This window comes from Myotis daubentonii, chromosome 4, assembly GCF_963259705.1.
Source record: "Myotis daubentonii chromosome 4, mMyoDau2.1, whole genome shotgun sequence".
Taxonomy (NCBI): Eukaryota; Metazoa; Chordata; class Mammalia; order Chiroptera; family Vespertilionidae; genus Myotis; species Myotis daubentonii.
In genome coordinates this window covers 45,322,219-45,335,110 of record NC_081843.1, presented here as the reverse complement: position 1 = coordinate 45,335,110, position 12,892 = coordinate 45,322,219, and the positions used below count along the sequence as shown (strand labels likewise).

At 46.0% G+C, this 12,892-nt stretch overlaps 2 pseudogenes; both read left to right on the top strand.

The window, feature by feature from the left end:
* The first annotated feature begins 11,254 nt into the window (after positions 1–11,254).
* Positions 11,255–11,362, top strand: LOC132234024 (U2 spliceosomal RNA; annotated as a pseudogene).
* Positions 11,363–11,563: 201 nt separating this feature from the next.
* Positions 11,564–11,709, top strand: LOC132234036 (U2 spliceosomal RNA; annotated as a pseudogene).
* Positions 11,710–12,892: the final 1,183 nt, after the last annotated feature.

Sequence of the window (12,892 nt, the reverse complement as noted above, 5' to 3'; positions counted from 1 at the left end):
TGTACACTCAGAGGAACAGAGAGTGGGCAGGCTTTATGGTAGTGTCTGCATGGACGCAAGAAAGGATGTTACAGAGGCAAAAGAGGAGTGCTGTACCATTGCTCGCTGCTCCTCTGGTTGCAAGTCTTACAGGGACCCTTAGAGTTGAGGAGAAAATAAGGCAGAACGTACATGTCCAAGAGAAAGAAGGACACGGATGTGCCCCAAGGAGGATGTGAGCTGGGTGCCTGGCTTTTCCCAGGCTTCTGTTTGTGCCCTCCTCCCACCCACCCCCATCCAATCTCTTTCCTAGCTTTTCCGAGGTCTTGTGCCATTCTCCAATCGGATCCTTTTCCCAGATTTTCCCAGGTTAGTCTCTTCCCCCTTTATGGTCACCATTTTGGCTTCTACTGTGCATGCTTCATAGTTTTGTTTCATTATTTGGCTTCTGCTATATATGCACTTAGTAAAAAGAATCCCTCTGCTTCATCTTGGCTTCTACTATGCATGCACTTAGTGAAAGGAATTTCCCCTTGCCATTTTGTGACACCCCTCCCCCCAAGCCTGTAACCACTTGGGGTAACTGTAAGGCTGACTTTCCTACCTTGTTGACTAGAGGGGATGTTGTCCAAAATGATGCTGGTTACTCCCCAGGGCGACTGTGAAACTTTGTTTCCTGACTTAATCAGGCTTAACCAGATGTCTGCCTCCTTTCTCTTTCGTTAATAACTAACTGCCTACTCTGGCAGTTCTGTCTGCTTTGGCATGCAATCCGAATGCTGTTCTATTTTAAACTATTTGAAGGGTTATGTCAGTAGCAAGGCTACATATATTTATCTTTGCAGGAATTTTGAGGTAGGAATTATAATGAAATTAAAAGGATATTTATTTTGGAATTCTGTTGCTGTTAAGTCATATATACATGCTATTTCCTTTTTTAAATTTATCTTTATTGTTGAAAATATTACAGATGTCCCCTTTATATATGCTATTTCAATGAATTACATTTGTTTTGAGAAATATCGGACTTTTCCCTGTTCATATGTTCTCCATTCCTTTCACCACCAGTCATGTCCCAGGAACAATAAGCTAAAAATGAATATAGAATCACCAATGGTCACCTTCATATTCCAGACCTCTTGGAAGACTATAATACAATCAAACAAATTTGAAAAGCATTCATGGAGCTAGCTGTAGTAAAAATTAGACATAGCATAGTGATGGTTCATTTTATTTGCTGCCCCTTCTTAAATCAGGTAACCTCCAGGTATTTCTAGGGTACAATCAAATCTCTGTGTTTTTGTTTTTGTTTTTTAATCAAAAGCACATCTCCCTGGCCAATTTGGCTCAGTGGACAGAATGTCGGTCTGCAGACCTAAGGGTCCTGGGCTCAATTCTGGTCAAGGTCATGTACCTTGGTTGCAGGTTCCTCACAGGCCAGGGCCCTGGCAGGGGCTGGTGAAAGAGGCAAACAATCGATGTGTTCTTTCACATCAATATTTCCCTCTGTCTTTCCCTCTCTCTAAAAATCAATGGAAAGCCCTAGCTGGTTTGGCTCAGTGAATAGTGTGTCTGCCTGTGGACTAAAGGGTCCCAGGTTCAATTTTGGTCAAGGGCACATTGCCCGGGTTGCAGGCTTGATCTCCAGTAGGGGGCATGCAGGAGGCAGCCGATCAATGATTCTCTCTCATCATTGATGTTTCTATCTCTCTCTCCTTCTCCCTTCCTCTCTAAAATAAAATATATATATGTATACACACACACACACACACACATATCCTACTAATAAAAGAGAAACATGGTAATTGGCGTACGACCGCTACCCTTCCCATTGGCTAATCAGGGCGATATGCAAATTAACTGCCAGCCAAGATGGTGGCCGGCAGCTAGGCAGCTTAAACTGAACATGAGGCTTGCTTGCTTCAGTGATGGAGGACTCCAACGTTCCACGCCTGCCTTGCCGGCCTCTGAGCTTGCAGTTTAAGAAACATAGTAACACATAGAAGCTAAACAAAACCCCAGAAACCTGCTTTCAGCGAGCCCGGGATCTCAGAGCTGGAGTTGATACAGAGTTTCGATTATAGAACCAAAACAAACCAGATACCTGCTTTCAGGAGCAGAGGCCTAAGAGCTGGAGCCTCAAAGCTAAAGGTGGCCCAGAATAAAAAAAAACGAAAAAAGAAAAAAAGGAGCAGTTGGGAGCTTCAGTCCCAGCCTGAAAACAGCCCTCAGCCCCTCACCCAGACTGGCCAGGCACCCCAGTGGGGACCCCCACCTTGAAGGGTGTGTGACCAGCTGCAAACAGCCATCATTCCCTCATCCAGGCTGGCCAGGCACCCCAGTGGGGACCCCCACCCTGATCCAGGACACCCTTCAGGGCAAACCAGCCAGCCCCACCCATGCACCAGGCTTCTATCCTATATAGTAAAAGGGTAATATGCCTCCCAGCACCGGGATCAGCGGAGCCGAGAGGCCTCCTGGCACCGGGATCAGTGTGACAGGGGGCAGCGCCCAAACCCCCTGATCGCCCTGCGGCTCTGTGTGTGACAGGGTGCGGCGCCTCAACCCCCTGATCGGCCCTGCTCTGTGTGTGACGGGTAGAGCCATAACCTCCCCATTGGCCCTGCCCTGAGTGTGACAGTGGTGGCGCCCCAACCCCCTGATCGGCCCTGCTCTGTGGGTGATAGAGGGTGGTGCCCCAACCTCCTGATCCGCCCTGCTCTGTGTGTGACAGGGGGCAGTGCCTCAACTCCCCTATTGGCCCTACTCTGTGCGTGACAGGGGGGAGCTACCCAACCCACTGATGGGCCCTGCTCTGTGCGTGACAGGGGGTGGCGCTGCAACCTCCCGATCGACCCTGCCTTGAGTGTGACAGGGGGCGGTGCCCCAACCCCCCATCGGCCCTACCCTGAGTGTGACTGAGGGTGGCATCGCAACCTCCCAATCCACCCTACTCTGTGCATGACAGTGGCAGCGCCCCAACCCCCTGATCCGCCCTTGCTCTGTGTGTGACAGGGGGCGGTGCCCCAACTCCCCTATCGGCCCTACTCTGTGAGTGACAGAGGGGAGCTCCTCAACCCCCTGATGGGACCTGCTCTGTGCGTGACAGGGGGGAGCTCCTCAACCCCCTGATGGGCCCTACTCTGTGCATGACAGGGGGTGGAGCTGCAACCTCCCCATCGACCCTGCCTTGAGTGTGACAGGGGGTGGTGCCCCAACCCCCCATCGGCCCTACCCTGAGCGTGACTGAGGGTGGCATTGCAACCTCCCAATCTGACCTGCTCTGTGCATGACAGGGGGCGGTGCCCCAACTCCCCAATCGGCCCTGCTCTGAGCCCGACCAGGGGCTGCACCTAGGGATTGGGCCTGTCCTCTGCCACCTGGGAGCAGGCCTAAGCCAGCAGGTGGTTATCTCCCGAGGGGTCCCAGACTGCGAGAGGGCACAGGACGGGCTGAGGGACCCCCCTCCCACTCCCCCCGAGTGCACAAATTTTTGTGCACCGGGCCTCTAGTATATATATATTTAAATTAATGGGAAAATATCCTCAGATGAGGATTTAAAAATAATATTAATAAAATAAAATTTTTAAAAAGCACACTTAATATCACATTAATTTCAAATCTATATTTCCATCCCTGTCTTCCCTTTAACATTTCAGATTCTTATATCCAACCACATACTTGATATCTCTACATAATTTCAATGTTGGTACTTGAAGTATGGCAGGGACAAAATAGAATTCTTGGCATACTTTTGGGGCTACTTTCTACCAAACATGTTCATTACCGCAGTCTTCCCTATCTCAATCACTCAGTCCAACTAAAAAAATATGTGTTTTTTGCTTTAGCTATATGTCTAAACCATCAACCAATCTTTTGACTACTTTAAAATACATCCTTAATCTGGTGCATTTCTTTTCATCTTTTTGTTATTCTAATTCAAGCCACTTCTCTCTCTCTCTCTCTCTCTCTCTCTCTCTCTCTCTCTCTCTCTCTCTCTCCCCACACACACACACACACACACTTCCTGAACCATCTATAACTAAGCTACAGACATAATGTCTCATTACCCCTAAATACTTGTATATAATTCCCCAATACAAGGATATTTTCTTATATGACCACATATAACTTTTAACAGGGAAATTAACATAGATTTTATTCTGTTATCTAAGCTATAGAACTTATTTAGATCTCCCCAATTGTCTAAATAAAAGATACCCACTTTTAACTGTTCTAAGTCTACAGAAGAAGCATAAGTACTATGTTCGGCCTAGCATGGGTGATTATCAATAGATAAGACTATTACAGCCTTACGTCTCCTAATTATTTATAGTGTACCTTTAAGAAAAATAAATGAAAGAAAATAGGGAATTTGCTCTATCTAGCACTGCCTTGCTTTCAGATCTTTTATTAGCAACTTAAAATGTCTGGTCCTCAGTTTCCTTAGCTGTAAAATAAGGTTATAGAAGATTGTTTCTGAGGAGCATAGTGGTTCTAGAATTCCATAATTCTATGACAGTGGTTTCTGCTTCCATATTTTAGTATTAGGATGAATTCTAGTGACATTTTGAGGCTCCGTGTTAAGAGTTAAGTTTACTGTGTCAAGGATAGGCTAATGAAAGTCACTGTTTTTTTGAGTTCAAGGTCCTTGCAGGTTACTATAGGAGCTCACATGAAGGGTTGTTGCTTTGAGGGAAATAGATGAAAAAATCTGTCCTCTCTCTATGTCCAAGGATTTTGACTCTATATACTAATTATGTAACTTCAACATTAAAAAATTGCTTAAAAATTTTGCAATATTTTCCCTCAGCTATATTTAAGGATTAATGAGCAAAAGATAGTTGCTAGGATGCTTTTACGCAAAGTTCATATTTTCCCCTATGTAGTACTTAAATTCAAAACACAGACACATTTTAAGGGAGAGCCAGGGTAGGAGCATATGACTTGTCATTGTTAGATCAAGTGAGAAACTGGCAACAGATGACATGTTAGACCAGCAATTTTCAAACAGTGTGCCGGCAAGAATTTTAAAAACATGCAGTACTTGACTATTTAGTCAGGGGCACTGACCTCTTTTTCCTGAGATTGTCAAATTAAAAAATGACTGCAACCAATACAACAATAGCTGTCTGGTGTAAATGAATAAAAATTATACTTATTTTTGGTCATATCAGCAAAAAATGTAGTTTTTGGTGTGCCACAGAATTTTAGAAATTAGTTTATGGGTGCCATGAAATGAAAAGGGTTGAAAATTGCTGTGTTAAACAAAAATGCTCTCTGGGGCTCAAAGCTGTCAGGTGGGAAGTGTTTGTTCCTCAAAGAATTTCAAGGTTGAAATTTTTATCCCCTTAGATATTTTAACAGATGGGATGAAACTCATAGCCTAGACCAGAAAGTGCACCCAGCTCTATGCCCACATCAGTTAAGGACTCACTTCTGCATTCCATGCAGCATATTAGGAATTTGTGGGATTTGGGAAAGCATTTCATATTAGTTTGAGAAATAATTGGAGGGGGTAAGAGTCAGGATAAGTGAAACAAGGAAGGAGAAGTCAGGAAGGAATAAGAAGCAAGCAAGCATCAGTGGAAGTAAGGAAGAAGGGAGAAAGGGCAGCAAAAATCAGGAAGGCAAATAAAAAATGTATTGAACATGTACTAGGTACCAAATGTACTCAATCTTGTTATAGACATAATCTTATTTAGTACTCACACAATCTCTTTTATTCTTTTAATCTTTATTGTTGAAAGTATTACATAGGTCCTCTTTTTCCCCCCATTACTTACGAGTTCTCTTAAGTACAGAGAGTTAAGTTTTCACTCAAGGTCACAGGGGCACAAAGCAACAAAGTCACAATGTAAAGCCAAATCTGTGTTTCAAAAGTCCCTGCACTTTTCAGGACACCACAACACGCTCAAAGGTGATTTTCTTTTATATATATATACTAGAGGCCCGGTGCACAATTATTTGTGCACTCGGGGGGAGTGGGAGGGGGGTCCCTCAGCCCGTCCTGTGCCCTCTCGCAGTCTGGGACCCCTCGGGAGATAACCACCTGCTGGCTTAGGCCTGCTCCCGGGTGGCAGAGGACAGGCCCAATCCCTAGGCGCAGCCCCTGGTCGGGCTCAGAGCAGGGCCGATTGGGGAGTTGGGGCACCGCCCCCTGTCATGCACAGAGCAGGTCAGATTGGGAGGTTGCAATGCCACCCTCAGTCACGCTCAGGGTAGGGCCGATGGGGGGTTGGGGCACCACCCCCTGTCACACTCAAGGCAGGGTCGATGGGGAGGTTGCGGCTCCACCCCCTGTCATGCACAGAGCAGGGCCCATCAGGGGGTTGGGGAGCTCCCCCCTGTCACGCACAGAGCAGGTCCCATCAGGGGGTTGAGGAGCTCCCCCCTGTCACTCACAGAGTAGGGCCGATAGGGGAGTTGGGGCACCGCCCCCTGTCACACACAGAGCAAGGGCGGATCAGGGGGTTGGGGCGCTGCCACTGTCATGCACAGAGTAGGGTGGATTGGGAGGTTGCGATGCCACCCTCAGTCACACTCAGGGTAGGGCCGATGGGGGGTTGGGGCACCGCCCCCTGTCACACTCAAGGCAGGGTCGATCGGGAGGTTGCAGTGCCACCCCCTGTCACGCACAGAGCAGGGCCCATCAGTGGGTTGGGTAGCTCCCCCCTGTCACGCACAGAGTAGGGCCAATAGGGGAGTTGAGGCACTGCCCCCTGTCACACACAGAGCAGGGCGGATCAGGAGGTTGGGGCACCACGCTCTATCACCCACACAGCAGGGCCGATCAGGAGGTTGGGGCACCACCACTGTCACACTCAGGGCAGGGCCAATGGGGAGGTTATGGCTCTACCCGTCACACACAGAGCAGGGCCGATCAGGGGGTTGAGGCGCCGCACCCTGTCACACACAGAGCCGCAGGGCGATGAGGGGGTTTGGGCGCTGCCCCCTGTCACACTGATCCCGGTGCCAGGAGGCCTCTCGGCTCCGCTGATCCCGGTGCTGGGAGGCATATTACCCTTTTACTATATAGGATAGAAGCCTGGTGCACGGGTGGGGCTGGCTGGTTTGCCCTGAAGGGTGTCCTGGATCAGGGTGGGGGTCCCCACTAGGGTGCCTGGCCAGCCTGGATGAGGGAATGATGGCTGTTTGCAGCTGGTCACACACCCTTCAAGGTGGGGGTCCCCACTGGGGTGCCTGGCCAGTCTGGGTGAGGGGCTGAGGGCTGTTTTCAGGCTGGGACTGAAGCTCCCAACTGCTCCTTTTTTTCTTTTTTCGTTTTTTTTTTATTCTGGGCCACCTTTAGCTTTGAGGCTCCAGCTCTTAGGCCTCTGCTCCTGAAAGCAGGTATCTGGTTTGTTTTGGTTCTATAATCGAAACTCTGTATCAACTCCAGCTCTGAGATCCCGGGCTCACTGAAAGCAGGTTTCTGGGGTTTTGTTTAGCTTCTATGTGTTACTATGTTTCTTAAACTGCAAGCTCAGAGGCCGGCAAGGCAGGCGTGGAACGTTGGAGTCCTCCATCACTGAAGCAAGCAAGCCTCATGTTCAGTTTAAGCTGCCTAGCTGCTGGCCACCATCTTGGCTGGCAGTTAATTTGCATATCGCCCTGATTAGCCAATGGGAAGGGTAGCGGTCGTACGCCAATTACCATGTTTCTCTTTTATTAGTAGGATTTCAGAGAGGAAGGGAGAGGGAGAGAGAGATAGAAACATCAATGATGAGAGGGAATCAAATCATTGATCGGCTGCCTCCTGCTGGGGATTGAGCCTGCAACCCAAGCTTGTGCCCTTGACTGGAATTGAACCTGGGACCCTTCTGTCCCCAGACTGACACTCTATCCACTGAGCCAAACTGGCTAGGGCTCAAAGGTGATTTTTAATCCGTGCAACAAAAGTGTACATGAGAGTTAACTCAGTAGTGTTTCCTGCGTGGGTTGAATGATTAGATAAATTTAACTTTCAAAACAATCCTGTGAGATAAGTATTGTTTTTTCCTTTTTCACAGATAAGGAAACAAAAGGTCAAAGAAGTTAAATATCACACTGAAAGCCAAGAGCTTTTGCAAACATCAGCATATCCCTTGTGTGTATGGCACAGGCAAAAGGGCCCCCCATTCTCTGGGCATCTCTTAAAGAGGTGAGCTCAGTAGGGTCAAGTATGCATCTGGATGCATAACAGGGCAGTGCTTCAAGAGAGGGATTTTACGCCTTGTTGTTCTTTTTTGTAGGTAAAGGACATAAAGTCTGGGCTTGGGCACTAAGTGGTCTGAGCTTAGAGGCCAGTTATCTGTAAACTATAGTTGTTAGCTCCTGTGGGGAGTTGGTTTGGGGTGCAACTCTTCCCATTGAGGAGAAAGAAAATTGGTGGTGCCACACATTGTTTGAGACATAGCCCCTTCCACTGGTAAGGGGAGAGGGAGGAGTTCCCAGAAGCTAGTTCATCCAGACAACCCAGAGAGAATTCCTAGAGTCACTTATTGGACAATCCATCTTTACTCATTCACTAAAAATAGTAGCCAAACTAGGACTTGAATCCATGTCTTTTGATTTCAAAACCCAGCTAGAAATTGGAAAGCTTTCCCTAATGAGTAAAGACAACAGCCAAATCTAATGGTTATGGTAAACTCAGGCTTGTTTCACATGAATCATTTGGGAGTTCAGGTGTTCAAATGGCAGGTTATAGTCAAATAGGCAAATGCCATCATCCTGGCTCCTGGTAATGGATCTACTCAGTGTCCCAGACACAGCTAAGGACTTGAGAGGGAAGACGTCTCCAACTAGAAGAGGAAGGGTACTTCAGAGACTGACAAAGGAAGTCATAGGAAACCTTTTCCATTAAACTCATTGGTTGAATTAAAGGACAGCTTCATAAATAATTATACTCTCTGTTCTTCACCAAAAAGGCTCTTTATGAAGAAATTTTCTATACAAACAAATACAGATCAAAGGGAATTTCTACTTTAAGAGGTTTGGATCTTTCCCACTAATTTATAATATCATTTTTGTGTCTACAATGAAGTACGTAGACTTTATGTAAAGAGTCCTACTGTGAATACTTTTGTGAATGGCTACCCCATGATTTTTAAAAATTTTCATAACTAATTTATAATACAGGTTTCCTTATGCTAGGCTTACCATTTTCTCCATTATGTTTTTGTGTTATCTTTATAGCAAACTTAAAGCAAAGACTTACATTTTTCTTTATTCTCTAAAAGGTTGAGAGATGTCTCGTTATGTGAAAAACCATTGTTATTAAACTGGTTCTGATCTGAGAATGCTCCTGTTTTTATTTCTTTTTATCATAAAACTGAACCAGAGATGACAAGCTAATAAGAGGCTTCCTTTCCTATATCAAACTTTTTTTTTTTTTTACAAATAGCTCAGTTAATGAAATGATATTACCTCCTTTTTGCCTGAGATCAAAATCAGGACTGCATTGCTTATTTATTCCTACATTTGCTCCTTGGCAGCATGGAATTGCCAGTCAAATGACACATTGCTAATGTACATGGTTCATAAAGATCATTTACAGATAGAACATTTGCTCTATAGATAGATTTACTTTTTCTGTTTTCCTATATTTTATTTCATTTCTACTTTGCTTTGCTTCCCTTTCCCCCTCTTCCCTTTAGCTGTATTTGACTATAACCTGCCATTTGAACACCTGAAGTCCCAAACCCAGTGATATTAATTGGTGCCAGTTATTGCCATTCCATTCCCCTTGCCAATAACTGGTTTATGTTTGGGCATGAGAAGCAATTTTGGCCAGACACATGACAAGCAGCCTACTAGTGGTTTTCCAGCAGAACTTTCTCGTAGCTGATAATAATAGGCCCATGGAAGAAAATTACTCCTCTTCTTCAACTTGATGATATAGCATCTTATATCATTTTGTGGTCAGAAGGGACAAGCCTCAGAGCATGAACCAACATGCTGAAGATGACAGAATGAAAAACAGAAAAACCTCAGTCTTTAATGATACCACCAAAATTAATACATTGTGCATTCCTAGAAGGTACAGCCTGGGTCATGCAGCTGGTGTTTCTGTTTTGTTTGTTTTGATCTCCTGTATGCCATGCAATGTGCTGAACATCATGTAATACCTCACATGTCTTCTTTCTAATAGGTGAAAAACATTTGAAAAATAAAACCCAAGTTAAGAAGTTAACAAAATGCTTAAAAGAGCCTTTCATGCCTGAGCCAGTTTGGCTCGCTGGATAGAGCGTTGGCCTGTGGACTGAAGGGTCTCAGGTTCAATACTGGCCAAGGGCACATGCCTGGGTTGCGGGCTTGATCCCCAGTAGGGGGCATGCAGGAGACAGCCAACCAATGATTCTCTCTCATCATTGATGTTTCTATCTCTTTATCCCTCTCCCTTCCTCTCTAAAATCAATAAAAAAATACATTACAAAAAAAGAGCCTTTCATCCTTTTTTTGTTTTTGCTGTGTAAAGTTATTTAGGAAATAGTCCTATCTCAGACTATTCTACTCTTTAAAAAAATTGCCCGGCCAACGTGGCTCAGTGGTTGAGCATCAACCTATGAACCAGGTCATGGTTCCATTGCTGGTCAGGGCACATACCCGGGTTGTGGGCTTGATTCCAAGTGTGGGGCATGCAGGAGGCAGCCAATCAATGATTCTCATCACTGATGTTTCTATCTCTCTCTCCTTCTCCCTTTCTCTCTGAAATCAATAAAAAATATATTTTAAAAAATGAAATAAAATAAATAAATGTTAGGTCTGACTGCCTCATTACTATAGAAAAAACATCAAGGAATGAGATGAAGTGCCAGACTGGTGTTCATTATTATGCCAATTTTGTGAAATATTGAGAAACTATTCACTTGTCCTTAGGAGTAAGTCACACAGGAGGCAGGTCGCAAAAATGTTCATCATGACTCAATCTCCCCTGCAGGTCTGCCTTTGTGGTACACCAGAGTTACCACTATGATTAAGTCTGGTTGGCCAAGCCATCTTAAGCATTTTAGAAGCAGGTTAATTACCACTGCAGGTCATATTGCTTTTGCTATTTCCTCTTTTTCCACTTTAGGGGCTTAAAGAGTTCTTTTGTCTAAAAGTATATTAATATGAAACATCTTAAGAGCTTTCTTCCCTGCCTATAATAGTTTGGGATCTGCCCATGGGTGCAGTAGAAGGACCTACCCATTCTTTCAATCTATTTATGTGTGCCTCCCTTATACATTCGCATAGGTACTCAATAAATTATGTATGAGTGAACAAATGGGTGCGCTAGTGTAAAATAAATGTAATCGCTTCTCGGTCTTTTGGCTAAGATCAAGTGTAGTATCTCTTTTTATCAGTTTAATCTCTGATATGTCCTGTATCCAAGGATATAATATTAAACTGGAGGCCTAATGCACGAAATTCGTGCAAGGGTAGGGTCCCTAGGCCTGGCTGGCGATCAGGGCCAATCTGTGGGGTGACCGGCAGGGCAATTGGGGGACCCTGCTTGCACCTGCCTTGGCTGGCCTGGGGCCTGCAGTCTGGGGGCAGCTCCTGCATTGAAGGTCTGCCCCTTGGTGGTCAGTGTGCATCATAGCAATCAGTCATTCCACTGGTCGTTCTGCCGTTCTGTCAATTTGCATATTAGGGTTTTATTATATAGGATGTATTTTTGGAATAGGAAGATGGAATAGGAGCTTGCTCTGTCCACTCCATGTATCGACCTGGTATTGCAGTACCTCCGGGAATGGTGCACTAAAAAAAAAAAAAAAAAAAGTAAATAATTTTTTTTTCAAAGTATACCTTTATTGATTTCAGAGCAGAAGGGAGAAGGAAAGAAAGAGATTGAAACCATCAATGATGAGAGTGAATCATGGATCAGCTTCCTCCTGCATGCCCCCTATTGGGGTTTGAGCCAGCAACCTGGGTATGTGCCCTTGACCAACATCGAACCTAGGGCCCTTCACTCTGCATGCTGATGCTGTATCCACGAACCAAACCAGCTAGGCCATAAATAAATTTTTGACTAATGTAGTCATTCATTCAGTCTCCTTGCCATTGAAAAGCTTATTATATAGTCACTAGGGCCCAGTGCACGAAATTCGTGCCCTGGGGGCGGGGTCCCTCAGCCCAGCCTGCACCCTCTCACAGTCCAGGGCTCTCGCAGTCTGGGACCCCTTGCTCCTTACCGCCCACCTGCAGTGGAGGTGGGAGAGGCTTCTGCCACCACTGCTGCGCTCGCCAGCAGTGAACCCAGCTTCTGGCTGAGCAGCACTCCCCCTGTGGGAGCACACTGACCACCAGGGGGCAGCTCCTGTGTTGAAGGTCTGCCCCCTGGTGGTCAATATCCATCATTTGGTCAATTTGCATATTAGGGTTTTATTATCTACACTAATAAAAGAGAAACATGGTAATTGGCGTACGACCGCTACCCTTTTCATTGGCTAATTCAGCGAGATACGCAAATTAACTGCCAGCCAAGATGGCGGCCGGCAGCCAGGCAGCTTGAAACTAACATGAGGCTTGCTTGCCTCAGTGACGGAGGACTCCAACGTGTCCCCGCCTGCGGCTGCAGGCCTCTGAGCTTGCAGTTTAAGAAACATTATAACAAATACCGCAGGACATCAGCCAGCAGGATCGCAACATTGTATGCAAAGGCCAGAAACCCACTTTCAGCTGAGCCAAGCCTCAAGCTAAAGCTGGCCCAGAATTAAAAAAAAAAAAAAGGAACAAAGGAGCGTTTGGGAGTTCAGTCACCCCCAGCCTGTAAACAGCCCTCAGCCCCTCAACCAGACTGGCCAGGCACGTCAGTGGGGACCCCCACCCTGAAGGGTGTGTGACCAGCTGCAAACAGCCATCATCCCCTCACACAGGCTGGCCAGGCACCCCAGTGGGGACCCCCACCCTGATCCAGGACACCCTTCAGGGCAAACCAGCCAGCCCC